The sequence below is a fragment of the Podarcis pityusensis genome, assembly GCF_964106645.2.
Source record: "Podarcis pityusensis genome assembly, chromosome: 13".
NCBI classification, from domain to species: Eukaryota; Metazoa; Chordata; class Lepidosauria; order Squamata; family Lacertidae; genus Podarcis; species Podarcis pityusensis.
In genome coordinates, this window is record NC_138038.1 from 25844966 (window position 1) to 25860164 (window position 15199).

At 47.9% G+C, this 15199-nt stretch overlaps 1 protein-coding gene across 1 annotated transcript in view; it reads right to left on the minus strand.

Annotated features, from left to right (window-relative positions):
- The window catches only part of THRA (thyroid hormone receptor alpha), a 122287-nt gene extending 108369 nt beyond the window's left edge, over positions 1-13918 (minus strand). The window contains exon 1 of the mRNA XM_080978352.1: positions 13563-13918. The gene's annotated coding sequence lies outside the window, so the exon portion shown is untranslated. The remainder of the gene's footprint in view (positions 1-13562) is intronic.
- Between the last annotated feature and the right edge of the window lie 1281 nt (positions 13919-15199).

Sequence of the window (15199 nt, forward strand, 5' to 3'; positions counted from 1 at the left end):
CAGCCTTTGAAGATGGTTCAGAAACTTCAGCTAATGCAGAATTCAGCGGCCAGGATGCTCACTGGAGCAAGATGGTTTGAGCATATTACACCAATCCTGGTCCGACTGCACTGGCTACCAATTAGTTTGCGGGCCCAATTCAAAGTGCAGGTTTTGACCTAGAAAACCTTAAACGGCTCAGGACCGCAATACCTCACGGACTGCCTCTTTCCATATGAACCTACCCAGACCCTGAGATAATCTTCTGAGGCCCTTCTTTGTGTGCCTCCTCCTTGAGAGGTCTGGAGGGTGACAACACGAGAACGGGGCCTTCTCTGCAGTGGCACCCCATCTGTGGAATGCTCTCCCCAGGGAAGTTTGCCTGGCGCCTTCATTATACACCTTTAGGCACCAAGCAAAAACGTTCCTTTTTAACCAGGCTATTGGTTGATTTGATTGATATTCTATGCCTTTTTAAAATGTGGGGTTTTTTTGGGGGGGGGGTTATTGGGTTTTTGTTTTTTATTTTGATTATGTATTTTGTGGTTTTATATTTCGATTTTATTCTGTGAGCCGCCCTGAGACCTCCAGGTATAGGGCGATATATAAATTCAATTAATAATAATAATAATCTGACTGGGTTGCCCCAGCCACTCTGAGTGACTCCCAACAAAAAAAAGAGACCCAAAGCACAACATAACATCACACACTAAAAACTTCCCTCCAGATGTCTTTTAAAAATCACATAGTTGTTTATCTGTTTGACATCTGCTCAGAGGATGTTCCACAGAGTGGGTGCAAATACCAAAAAGGCCCTCTGCCTGGTTCCCTGTAACCTCACCTCTCGCAATGAGGGAACCACCAGAAACCATCAGAGCTGGATCTCAGTGTCCAGGCTGGATGATGGGGGTGGAGGCGCTCCTTCAGATCCTACCCTCCGGAGCAGGAAAAAACAAACATACTCCATCTTCCATGTGAGACCAATCGGTCCATCTAGCTCAGTACTGTCTATCTAGACTTTCAGACAGGAGACTTTCTAAGTCCGAACTTTAGATGTCAGGGATTGAACGTGGGGCGTTCTGCTTTACTGCTGAGCTATGGCCTTTTCCTGTCACGAAGCTTGATCCCAGTCCTGACATGAAAGCGCAGAAGAGCGGATATGCAAGACCGTCAGAAGACAGAGGACTGCGGTCCACTCAGGAAACCCCTCCAACTCTCACTAACAGATGAGCATATGGAAACAAAGCTACGCCATCCTTCAAATGCAGCTTTAATTCTAGCCGCTGGATCCAACTCCCAACACAGCCTGCCTAGTTAGCAGAGTAAGGAGGGGGAACAGGTCACAGAGGAATGAGAGAGTCAGAAGCTGATTGGACAGCTGCGAGAACAGCAAAGGATTTAAAGATTGTACTGACTGAGACTCCTGATACCTAGCATTTCCCAGGGAGGCTAGATTTGTTGCCGAGACGTGGAAACTGCAGGCAGGCTTTCTGTTTTTTTCAAGTGGACTAGAAGCGTGACTTTTGAAAGATAAACACAGGAATGTGTTTCAATACAGGGCTACCTGTGTATGTAGCCTATTGCATAATACCACAGGCAAAACAAAAGACACACAGGCAGGTCCCTGCCATGAGGAGCCTACAATATAAGCTTGCCACATTCATGACAAGCCAGTAGATTTTCTGTCAGCAGCTGTACATTCTACTTTCATGACACAATCGCAGACAAGCTCCTCCTGTCTTCACCCTTAATCTGTCTCTTACAGGCTGATCCAACCTCCCTTTCCCACTTAGGGGTTATTCCACTTAGGGAATTGAGAGCAGAAAAGCAGAGGGAGGGGGGCACTTAATCCTTTCCCCACCGGCTGTTTTCCCACTCAAAATCACCTTCAGTTGTGCAGGGTGGAGCAGGGAGAGCAGATAGGGAGCACCGCCTCTGCTTCCTCATTGCTCAAAACTGCAGCCTCTCAAAACTGTTGTTCTTTTGTTTCTTAAAAGCCGTACATTTACTACTGCTATTATTATTATTATAACATTCTTTTTTTATAAGCTGCCTTTTTCCCTGACAGGGACCCTTGGCGGCTTACGGATAAAATAAGAACAGTTAAAAGCATGGGGGGGGGGGAAATATTGTGAAAGAACAATTGAACATTAATACAAATATAAAGGTGAGAACTATTAAAAACATACAAATAAAAACAGCATGGCACCAGCCCTTTCATTAAAAGCAGTCAGATCTCAAAAGCCTGGTGGAATAAGGCGCCCTTCAATAAATGTGTTTGCATGCAACCTGTCTTTATTGCTAATTTATTAATTAAATTTATATATCGCCCTTCATCCAAAGATCTCAGGGCAGTTCACAAGTTAAAATACAGGATAAGAGCACAAAATAAATAGTTTCAACAAAACAAAACAAAACAACTGCTCTCCCACAAACACATTGAAAAGGTTGTGGGATATTAATCAGCCAAAGAACTGGTTGAAGAGGAATGTTTTCGCCTGGCACCTAAATATGTATAATGAAGGTACCAGTCAGTCCTCCCTGGGGAGAGCATTCCACAAATGGGAGCTGCTGCAGAAAAGAGCCTGTTCTCCTGTTGCCACTTTCCTGACCTCTCCTGGATGAGGCACACGAAGAAGGGTCTCAGATTATGATCACAGAGACCAGGTCAGTTTATATGGGGAGAGGTGGTCCTTGAGGTATTGCAGTCCTGAGCCATTTAAGGCTTTATAGGTCAAAACAACAACAACAACAGCACTTTGAATTGGGCCCGGAAACCGGTTGACAGCCATTGCAGTTGGGCCTGGATCCGTGTAATATGCTCAAACCGCCAAGTCGCTCTGCTCTGTTATTCTGGCTCCCTGAATCACCTCACAGCCCCAAGTTCTAGTCTTCATTTAAAAATGCCCAGACACCTGTGTTTTTAATGTACCAAGCGGAACAATAAATATTTCAAAAAGCCTTAGCCTTGTTGTATCCAATACTAGCCCTACTCAGAGTAGACCCGCTGAAGTTCATTAACATAACAAAATTAGGTTCATTAATTCTGAAAGGTCTACTCATCGAACACAACTTAAGTTGGATACAACTCATTTGCACCCCGCAGCATATTTCTTGGTGCACAGGAGCCAAGCATCCACAATTTTTTGCTTCCCGGCCCAATAGATGTGGAAAGCCAAACTGGGTTTAACAGGTTAATAAGCTTTGGGAAAGGATCTGGGAGCCCACATTCTGGTGTTTTTCTAAATGCCCACAAGGTTAGAACAAGAATGGCTTAGAGCCCAGTTATTGGGGGTTGCAAACCTGTAGCATTGCAGTTTGGGAAAAGATTAAAGGCCGCCTCGTATTATTTACTTGTTTGTTTGTTTAAGAGATTTGTAGGCAGCCTACCAGGGCTATGCCCTTGTGAAGTAACATACCACTTCTGCAGAGTTCCTCCCTTGCGCTCGTTCTCTGGTGGAGATATAAATAGGAAGTGCAACTCTGCCCCAGGCTGAATTCGCCTGGAAATGCAGTTCGTGTGAACTGGGGTCTCTATACAGTCGTACCTTGGTTATCAAACGCCCTGGAACTCAGACGTTTTGGCTCCCAAACGCCGCAAACCCAGAAGTCATTGCTCCGGTTTGCAAACATTATTTGGGAACCCAAACATCCGACGGGGCTTCCGCAGCTTCTGATTGGCTGCAGGAGCTTTCTGCAGCCAATCAGAAGTCGTGATTCGGTTTTCGAACGTTTTAGAAGTCAAACAGAATTCCGGAACGGATTCTGTCCTACTTCCAAGGTATGACTATATGGGAGATGCACCGGAGGCATATTGCGATTAACACGGATTGTGGCAGCACCTTTTTTGAGATATCTCACGTTGCGGCAGCTGCATATACAGCCTCCACAATAAAGCACAGAGAGCTGGTGTTCAGGCAGAGATCGCTGACAAGTGTGAACCACTTTAACTGTCCATCAAAGCCATATAACCGAACAGAGAACTGGATTCATATCTGAAAGGCCTTGTATAAAAGTCTAGGGCCTTGTTTAGCAATGCCTTCATAGTGCTGTAGCCTAGGACAGCTCACCGTCTCCCAGCCCCTTCTCTGTAAAATAGGAATAAAAGAGTGTTAGGAATCTACTGTGGGACAGCTATCCTTTGTCCACTCACTTTTTACAGGGCACCGGCATGATATCATATCAGTTTGCTTTCCCCAACCCTGTAAGGTTCTTCTGTCTTACTTGCAACTTCACAAAATCTGTCCTCCCCCCGCTGCCACCCTCAATAAAAAAAAAAAAAGTTGCAATAGTAGGGCAGTCCCAGCTTGGTGCTGCTCTTTCAGCTGTGGCTTTGACCAGTGCAGCAACCTATCCAGTGGGTGCATCTATTGACACACCTTTAGAATCTGGCACAACTTCACTGGCGCACACTTCGTTTGCCCGCCAGTGCCAGTTCAGTCCCCCTTTCAAAACAATCTTTTAATTTGCACCTTTTCTATATATATTTAAAATTATTAAAATATATTCAGAATAGCACCTACTCTGACAAGCATTTTAGAAAATCTGAACACTGATTTTAACTGTGTGTGTGTGTGTTTCCTTTTGCATCAGCACTATTATAGCACTATTTCATTTTTTCTTATATATTTATCACTTTTCTTCCATCACAGACCTCAAGGGTTCCTAGGCAGCATCTTCTACTTTAAGAAACTGTGCAGAAACATTGGAATTTCAAAGGTGTCTTAGCACAGTCTCTTCCTGCCTTCCCCCCAAGTTATTTAAAAAGTGTTTTAAAAAAATCAAAACGAGGTGCTCAGGTGAATTGTTCTGGGTGGGGACCCATAAGGCTTTATTGTACCAACTAGAGACTAGGCTAGAGACCAGCGCAGACGCAAAATATTAGGATGGGCAAGAGAGAGAAACCATGCAACATGCTATACCCCTTCCCCAACACGCATTTAGCATAGAAAGTCAACTATGGCTCCTTTTGCAGCTTACAATAAATGTGCCTCGATAGAAACCATGAGACGAGGGAAATGTAAATAGAAACAAGAAATAAATGTTCAGGTTTCGTTGGCCTTGAAGTCCCCTTCTCCGTTGGCCACCTCTTGACGGTCCCGCCTCATTCATTAAAAGGCAAAGATAACAAAACAATGTTCTGTTCTAAATGTACAGTGGTACCTCGCAAGATGAATGCCTCGCAAGACAAAAAACTCGCTAGACGAAAGGGTTTTTTGTTTTTTGAGCTGCTTCGCAAGACGATTTTCCCTATGGGCTTGCTTCGCAAGACGGAAACGTCTTGCAAGTTTGTTTCCTTTTTCTTAACACCGTTAATACAGTTGCGACTTGACTTCGAGGAGCAACTCATAGAACGCGGTGTGGTAGCCTTTTTTGAGGTTTTTAAAGACTTTGGTGATTTTTGAAGCTTTTCCAAAACTTTCCCGACACCGTGCTTCGCAAGACGACAAAACTCGCGGAACGAATTAATTTCGTCTTGCGAGGCACCACTGTAATCTTCAACAAAGCATTGCAGTGTGGAGTGCTCCTCTTCAGGGTCACAACCACTCTTTCAGGATATAGTACTCCCATTGCACATCTCAAGATACAGTACTCCATTTCATTCTACTGCACATCTCTCCGCCACAGATCAAGGCTTCCACTCCTCACCATCAGCAAAAGGACTGTATTCCACAGCCACGGAGCATGCTCAGTTCACACTGGGCTGTTTAGAGTTCCTTCTCCTTATGGGCTGTTTCTAAGGATTTTGTTTTAATCTTTCAGCTGGACTCCAGTAACATCTGAAGGACCACAGTTGCCCATCCCTGATATACAGGATAATGAACCTTTGAGCATGCGCAGACTAATTTCCCCTCTTTATTGAGCAAATTCCATCGCATCTGGAATTAAGGAAGCAGTCTTAAATCTAAGGCAGCCGGCAGGCTCCCAATGCAGGTCCAAGCCTGGTCACCTCTGTTTCCAACAATTAAGTACTGCCCCTTAATGCTTTCGACAGCATTCTGATAACTGCGTCTGAATATTTTTCAAACTCCTAGCAGTATCCCCATACTAACACTGAAGCATATGTTAGCTTTCCATACCTTACCATCTTCATTTCATTTTAAACACAGCGCCATTACTGGAAAGATGAGAAGTGTTTGTTGTTGCTGTTCTAAAAAATTACAATGTACTCTAATCATGATAATTTTTCGCCGCCACCACTGCATCTGCTCATTAATCCACAAGGCTGAAATCCCCATGTGCAAAAAGAGAGCAGAGGCACTACAGAAGAGGCATTTGTGGCAGTGGCCTGGGAGGAACCTCCATGCAGATTCAAACAAGTCAACCGAATGGCCAAGGACAGAAAGAAGGCAACTGTCCCCTCTCTAAATTCCAGGTAACCTGACTTGGACAAAGCCGTATCTTCAAGGCCAAAGGCTGAGCATTAACAGAAATGCCGATGCAAGGGGAGATGTTCAGTGTGCAGTTTTCCTCTTTTCAATATGCAATTCAAAGAACAATTTTTTTATGGCAATAATAAAACTCAACAAAAATAAAATTCCAATGCAATAACCACTCACCTATCAAATCTCCCACCTGTTCAGATTTCCCAGTACATTTAGAATCAGCTACAACCCCAGTGCCCAGGTCAAAGCCCCTCAGGACCAATTTGTATGTCCGCAAAACTATCCCTGGCTGTAGTCTAAAAATGGAGAAACAGACAAGAGCCTGAGAGAACTCCCATAGCTGATGGGAGGCAAAGTCCTCAAAGGTGAACAAATGATCATTATTATTAATTAATTAAATTTGCGGGTGGCGCTGTGGTCTAAACCACTGAACCCCTTGGGCTTGCCGATCGGAAGCTCGACGGTTCGAATCCCTGCAACAGGGGGAGCTGTCATTGCTCTGTCCCAGCTGCTGCCAACCTAGCAGTTTGAAAGCACGCCAGTGCAAGTAGATAAACAGGTACTGCTGCAGCGGGAAGGTAAATAGTGTTTCCGTGCGCTCTGGCTTCCGTCACGGTGTTCCGTTGTGCCAGAAGCTGTTTAGTCCTGCTGGCCACATGACCCGGAAAGCTGTCTGTGGACAAACACCGGCTCCCTCGGCCTGAAAGCGAGATGAGCACCGCAACCCCATAGCCGCCTTTGACTGGACTTAATCGTCAGGGCTCCTTTACCTTTTTACCTTTTTAGCTGCTTTGTCTTGCCCAAGGCATCCAATAGCAACTTGGAACCAAACAAGCAGACTGTTAATGGTGCGATGGTCCGAACACAGACAACGAAACTCCACGGAGATACATTAAAACCAAGAGGAAGGATAAATGATGGAATGCAGGTAACAGTGACAATATTCAGCCAAAACTTCACTACCCACCCCACCCCGGCTCCTTTTCTACTTTTTTCATGGCTATGCCATTTTTGCCCCTTTCCTAGGGAGATATTTGAGGGAATCTTTAAGGCCTCAATCAGAGGAGGCCTCTGTAGTGGCCTCAGAAACAGCATTTCTGCCCAGTGGAGCTGGGCCTGTTTTCTCCCCATCTTCCCCACCCTGCCCCTTTGAATCAACCATTTATATCAAAACTGTCAGGGGAAGAGACTCTCCACGTGGGTTTCAGCTGACATACCCTCCACCCACCGCCACCCTCACACAGCAACTCCACCTGCTCCTGCCAGGCGTGGTGAACTCTGCTCCACTTCCACATCTCCCTTCGGGACGCAAGAGGGAATTTGGAAAGAGAAAAAGCAGCGGCCTGGCCAAGCGGCGGCAGACCTGCGTGCCTCAGAAGACCCGGCCAGGGTGGCCTATACTGTACTGTAACTTGACGGCGAACTGCCTGAAGACGTGCTAGGCCACAGCAACAGGGGAGGGGCGAGTCTGCTTGGCTCGTGTCTGATCAACAAGTTCTCCCCAGACCAGCTTCTCGTGTGGCTTCCTTCCAGCAGGGTTTGCCCTTCCCTGACGCCTTGCAGGGACCGAGAGCTGCTTTTCACCAAAGGGGTGGCTTATGGGCGTGCAGCGTTCAGCTGCTGCTACCTGCCAGAAGCAGAGGAAAAGCAACGGTGCAAATATGGGCCAAAAGGAGAAATTGCAGCATCTAACCAGGGAGTTCTGATTCCCCACGCGAAACTTTTGGCAGAGAGGGCATTAATAAGCTGTTGTCACGTTATCGGAGGATCTCGCTTCTGTCACAAACTGCTCGCTAGATTGTCCTAAGCATGCCACTGCGTCTCAGCCTAATACCACCACCGGTCTTCTTGACAAGTTTGTTGTAAGGATTACCGAGATAAATACGCACGTCGCACTTACAATTTAGACAGAGCATTACATCTTTCAGCGTATTATTATAACAACGCACTCCACCACCAACACCAGTGGCAGTGAGAAAGAAACAAACCCTCAGATCTCGCTGCTGTAGCACAAAACCTCTAGATTTGAATACCAACATTCGCCTGGAACATAGTAGGGGAAAGAATGCCTATGGGCATGTGCAGAGTGCTTCCCTCATTACTGAATCGTCACAACTTCTGGGATTAAATAGATGGTTCCCACCTAGGTCTGAGCTCCAGCACCTCTTATTTTATAACCTTCTTGGCATCAACCTCGCCTACCAAACACAGCCGCTACACACCGTGGTTACGAAAACACACAACTCACAGTTTCTGCACTCTGGCGTTTTCTGAATGCCCTTGGAAATGTCAGCTTTTTAGTCCGCAGCTCGGAAAACCAATGTGCATATGGACTTTTTTTTTTAAGGCACAGCTTTTCCAGCTCCCAATAACATGTTTCTAGGCACAGCAAAACACTGTTGGAAATTGTTTTATTAGTGGGCATTTAACTTTGTTGAAAGTTTGCAAAGAGTGGCTATTTCTCTGGCAGTGTTCTGCCCGTTCCTGGGACCCAAGATCTCTAATCTTTGAGCAGAGTCTGCCATGCCTGGGTTTCCTGCTAAGAGACCATGTGTCCTTGGGTTCTGGCACCAGAGCATAGTGCCACTAACGCTGGCTGAGCACTTCCAGGGCCTCCTCCACTGCAGCAGTGAAACTCAGACAGCCATACTGTGTAAAAGGTCAGCCTTTGCTGCTGTTGCTACACAAGAACCAGTGTGGTGCAATGGAAAGACTACTGTGTCAAATGCACCAGGGACAGATGCAACACCCTTACCCGACCATGAAATTCACCAAATGGCTCCAAGCAAGGTATTATCTATTGGCCAAGCCTCCTCATAGGTATATCCCCCACAACTGCTTGGGTGGTCATGCAAGCTGAGTGCTAACTGTATGTATAATTGCACACTTGTGAGCAAATATATATAGGTACTGTATTCCTACAAGGCACGTGCAAATATTATACTTCCTGCATATACAGCAAGCAAGAAGCTTGGGCACACTGCACAACCGAGTCCATACACACCCTTGCGCAGCAAACCCGTGCAATGCGCAGACCAGACACCAGTGCACACCTCTAAAAGATACACATAAGCACCTCCAATATATGCAAGTGTTGGGTTTAGGGGGGGTGCATGCAATCACGTTAACGTAAAGAAATGTTTACAATGAAAAATAATCCAGTAATCTGTGACGGTAAACAGACTGGCCTGGGATGTCTCTGAGCAAGAAGGGAAATGAACGATGGAAGATTAACCCTAGAAGCAAATGCTCGAGTGGGTAAGCAAACCCAGCATATCACCCTGCAGTCTGCTCTGTTCTCTGCAATGGCAGCAGCAACTTGTCAATACGGAATGGAGAATCAGCAATGGTCCCAGGGGAAGGGTATCCCCCAGAGTCATCCCAACCAAAGGTCAAACCAGCATTGTAGCATTCACCAGCCGGAAGCCACGGCACACAGCATTGGCTAACGGTGCTGCCACGAAGTCCAAGGTGTACCACACGAGTGTGGGCACCCGTCTGCTAATAATTATTTACATAGCTAATAATGTTTACAGGTAGGGAAACCTGTTTGGTTGTTGTCAGGAAGCTTCCGACAAAAGCACAATCACCCACATATCGTACAGGCAGTTCAGGCTTGCAACCAGAATGCTGCCCTTGAGCTGCCCACTGCAGATTATTCCCCACAGTGGCACCTCTGGGCTCCTACGAAACATTGCCTGGGCACAGCCATAGCAGAGCAGAGCACCCATTCGCCCTATCAGATATATTCTCTCTCTCACACACACACACACACAGCCCCACCTTCAGGACAAGCGCCCCTTACTTACATTCCAGTACCAACCAAAAATGTTCCATCTACAAATACAAGTCACCAGAGCCAGGAACCTGTTATCTGATGCAAAGGACAGCATATCTGAGCACACACAAAATGTATTTCCTACCACTGTAGAGTAATCACAGTTTGCTTCTTCCACGCCTCTGGAACTGGGACGGAAGGGCTTCCAAAGCTGGACAGCACAGCACCTCTCTCTCTCTCTCTCTCTCTTGAGAAACTGAAAGGATACTTGAAAAGCAGTGTCCTCTCTCTCCTTTCCTTAGCCAACAGCAGGGACAATACATTCTGATGCTTTTGCCAAGCCCCAGTTGCCTGGGAATAAGGGAATTTACAGGTCCTCCATGTGTGTGTGTGTGTGTGTGTGTGTGTGTGTGTGTAGGGGGGGCATGTGTAACACACACACACACACACACACACACACACACACACTTCAAATCCAGCAGGGGTGTTTTCACATGTGTTACCAAAAGACCCTTACAACTTCCTCTTGAGTCTTTTAAATGCACAAATGGTGCCATTGTGATATACAAAGGCAAAGAGGGACATTTCAAATTTTAAAATATTTACTGTAACGTTTTATAAGGGTAGGGAATGCAGGGAGGGGGGAGACACAGGACGGGACAACGACAGTGAAGGACTTTCAGTGTACTGACGGAGGAAAACGCCCCAAGTCTGCCCTAAGCTCCTTGCGATGTTGACAAAACTCTGCTCTCGCAGGAAAATAAAGGATTTATGGGTTGGATTCCCAGCTTTGACCTCCGACTTTGGACAAGTCACATTGCCTGGCCTGCGCTCACCCCTCCATTGCTTACAGGCCGCATAAGCTCCTTTAGGATGGGCAAGGCTGAAGTTGCTCTCCAGGTCACGACCTTTGCCCTTTTACCCACTACCAACATGCAACTAACACTTGTAACTTCCTTCAAAGCCTACTAGCTATATAATTTCTTTCTTTAAAGAAAGAAAAGGCACAGTTGCGCCTCCCCACCCCCCGCAGTAAAAGGTGACTTTGATACCACCCTCCCCGCTCCCCATACACAGAGCAAAAGTCATCTCGCTCTCCAAAGGGAGGTAATGTGACAATTAATATTGCATGGTGATATGGCAGGGCAAGGCAGCTAAAGGCGGGCATAGGGAGATCCCTACATGGGGGTCAGAGTGGGAGCCAAAGGCTAGTGAAAGAAGAGAGGGACACGGGTCCAGAGGGAGTGGAGTGGGTCGCACATGCACACATCCAGACAGAGAGCACTGGACCCACGCAGAAAGAAACAAGGTCCGACCTGAGAGGCAGACTGAACTCTCCACCTAACCAAGCCACCTTTTGCATTCAGCACACCTACCCCCTCCTCTCCCCCACCCAAAAAAACCCCCTGCGCCCCACATTTTCAGGGGAAAGGGGCTGAAAGGTGCCTGGCTTGACCCTGTCACCTCTTGTTGACCCACAGTAAGGGACAGCCTTCTAGGGACAGCCTAGTGTCAAAGGGCAGGCCCCTCTTCCTCCCCCTTCCTTTGCGTCCTGCACCCCACCTTAACAGGCACCAGCAAGCAAAATGTGTGGAAGTGGGGAGCTTTTGCTGCAATTAAATATATATACATATACAAACAGCAAGTCCAAGTCTGAGAAGAGGGAGGGGCAGAGCACAGCAGCACCTCCTTGCACAGCAGCAGTGGCGGAGGCAGCGTTTGCAGTTCCCCCCTCGGGCCAGATGCGTGCAAAAACTTGCATGCTGTCTGGGCTGCCATGGACATAAAAACAGGGGCACAATTCCAGGCCACAGCAGCATATCGGAGCTATCCTGCACCCAGCACACACTGCCACCACCGCTGTCTCCATTTTCACATTTAAATAAAATATGTCACAGAGAGCTGGGGGTGAGAAGCTTTTGCAGACACACATCTCAAGGCTTTTGATTTTTCAGAACCAGGATGCATTAGCAGCAAGGATTAAACCCGCCCCCCCTAGTCATGTCCCATCATGGACAGCTGTCACCACGACCACAGAACTGAGGATCAGCGTCGACCCTCAGGACCCCCCTTCCTTCAAGGACAGGCTCCCTGCTGCATGGGTCCCTTTCAACCCAAAGTAACCCCCTTCTTCCCCCCTCTCTGATCAAGCCAAGAGGGGGAACTCATCACTCACCCCTCCGACCCTTCCCCTCCCATATTTTCTGGGGGGAGGGGGGGCAAGAAGGACTGCAACATGCAAAGTTAAATCCAGCTCAACCAGAAAATGGGCCCTGCTGCCAATGTGAAACAAACACTACGCAGTCCCCCCTACAGCCCCCCCAGACTTGTGATCGGCCAGCCACATGCCAAACGTCCTTATTTTTTAAGAAAATATTTACCCATATTTGCCCCCCTTTAAACGCCAATAGAAAATAAAACGCCATCCCCTCTCCAAACTCCTCCACCCCAAAGTGAATGTCAAAACTACTTTCCTAGCTGTGGCCTTTGCAAACCATTTTTTAAAAAAGAGTTAAATATAACAAGTAAAATGAAATAAGAAAAACATAAACCTACTCGGGATTAGAATCCGAGGCACCAATAGTGCCAGGTACTGGATTCACACAAGAAAAAAAAAAGATATATATATCAATCCAACCCAAATAGCTGCTTTATCTCCTAGTTAAGTTGCAGAACACATAATCTTGATTACTGGGGTACATTATAGAGATTTTCGCTTTTGCGGGGAATCACTCCAATTCCAACCTCTTATTTCTGCATGGGAAAAATTACTGCAAACCCCAAGTTGGCACAAAGCTCTTGATGAAGGTAGTAAACAAACCAGCAAAAAAATGTTAAAGGAAGTGTGTGTGTGTCCCTTTTTCTTCCCTCTCTCCTTAAAAGCACTCTCCTCTCCATTGCTGGGGAAAAGACAGTATATATATGTGTCTGTATGTGCGTGCCACACATGCACACACATATATGGCACGCATATACATATATATATATATATATATATAGTGCCAAACCCGATGGGGGAGGAGAGAAGATGCGGGGTGGAGAAGAGTAAGTGATGAGATTAAACGAGAAGGGGGGTGGTGGAAGAGAGACGAGAAAACATTGCGCTCCACAAGATTCCAGAGACCAAAAAAAAATCCCTATATGGAAAGTGGGGGGGGGGGGCCTGTTCCACCTTTTTCCCACCACCCCTGCCCGATCTCCTTTAGATTTGCAACGTTGGCAGTGACAGGAACAGCTGCGATGGGACGGGGAGCGCAGGGTGGAGACAGCTGGGAGAGGGTGGGGGGCCGGGAACGGAAGACATATTGGGGTTCAGGAACGCGAAGGAAGGAAGGAAACCACCACCACCCCTCCCCAAAGAAGATCCTCGGAAACGCGCCATCCCCTTCTCCTCCTCTCTCGGCCCCCTTGTAACCTACCTCGGGTTGCTGCTGCTGCTGCCGCCGCCGCTTCTCCTCGTCTTCTTCTTCGTCTTCTTCTTCTCTCTCTCCCCCCGCCCCCCTTCTTTGCAAGCAGGAAGCTGGCGTCGTGCCCCCCTCCCCTTCCCCTCGCCTTGCTTGCAAGCTGGAGTTTCCCCGCGCGCTTCTTTCGGTGCAGCCCCCGGGGAGGGGATCGGCTCGGGTGCTCGGCGCGCCTGCGAGAAGACGGGCCCGGAGCGGGGAAGGCGAAGGCGGCGGCAGGGACGGCGGCGGCGGAGAGGGGTTTGTAAGATCCTGGCTTGGGCAGCGGCGGCGCTCGCCTGGCGTGTTTGTGTCACTCGAGCTGGGGAAATGGACTCGAGAGCCGAAGGGAAGGAGGCCGGCCTGGCTCCTCCTCCTCCTCCTCTCCTCCTCCTCCCCACAGCCGCCGCCGCCTTGGCTAACGCCTGCACCCTGCAGGCCGAGGGCGAGTGCGCCAGGGCGCGCGGCGGCGGCGGACCCTGCGCGGCGGATCTTGCGCGGCCGGAGGTGGGTTCTTGGAGAGAGCGCGCCCAACTCCTCCCGGCGCCAAGTTCTCTCCGGCCCGCGCGCCCCGACAGCGTTGCCCTGCGCTGCGCGGAAAGACGCGCCGGCCCTTGCCAAGCGGACAAGCCGCCGGCTTCTCGCAGCATCTCTGCTCGAGCTTTTTCCACAGGCTTGTAAAGCCGGGTTCTGCGTGGGCTTGATGAGAAAGTGATTCCCTCTGGAGTTCCGCGGGGCATAACTCCAAAAGGAATGCTCGGAGAGTTGCTGCCGGGGTTATAAATAAATAATCAAAGGTGCCAAGGTGTTGAAGCTTTCAGTGTTTTCCCTCGAAAGTTTTACGGTCTGTGCAACAGACTGGAACCCAACCGATGAAGCGTTCCCATCAATCATTGCTCGGGCTGCACGCTGATTTTGACATACCTGTTGGAGGGTAGGGAAAGTTGGTACTCCCGTTCTTGGGAAAGAGCCCCAGGGTGTGGTCTGAAAGGCACATTATGGTTTTTTGGGTCATCTTGCTGAAGCTAAACCACGTGGCTGTCCTCTATGCTGCCTTGAATGTCATGGAAGAAATTCAGGATAGACACAATAAATAAGGAAAGACTGGGACTTTATTATTATTCTTATTTTATGCCACTACACAACTAACAGCTATCCTACTCTTTAATTGAGAAACCATGTCTCTGCAGTAGAACACATCTGTGGTGTTTGGTGCCCATTGCGACTGGTAGAGTGGGAGATAGGGAGGCCCAAGACCAATGACAGGGAGTGGAGCCAACTTGTTTTGTCCCTATCATCCTCGCTGCTGAGTTCAATGGACTCACCCAGGTCCCAGGCCCTGCCCATTCCTTGGCTTAATGTAGATTGTCAACCCCCTTGGTACCTCCTTCAGTTCTCTCTCATCCATGTGGTGATCCGCTCCAACTACTGCTGCCCCACACTTTATCCTCCCTAAATCCAGAGATTCCCTATGCTTGAAATAGCTACATTGGTTTCGAAGGGAGTCTTCGGATTTAAGGAGGAGAAAGTGTGGCTTCACAATCCACATTAAGCCAAGTATGGAGGTTCCCTAAGGAGGAGGGTGTTGACAGCTAGGGCCACCCAATTGTAAGTAA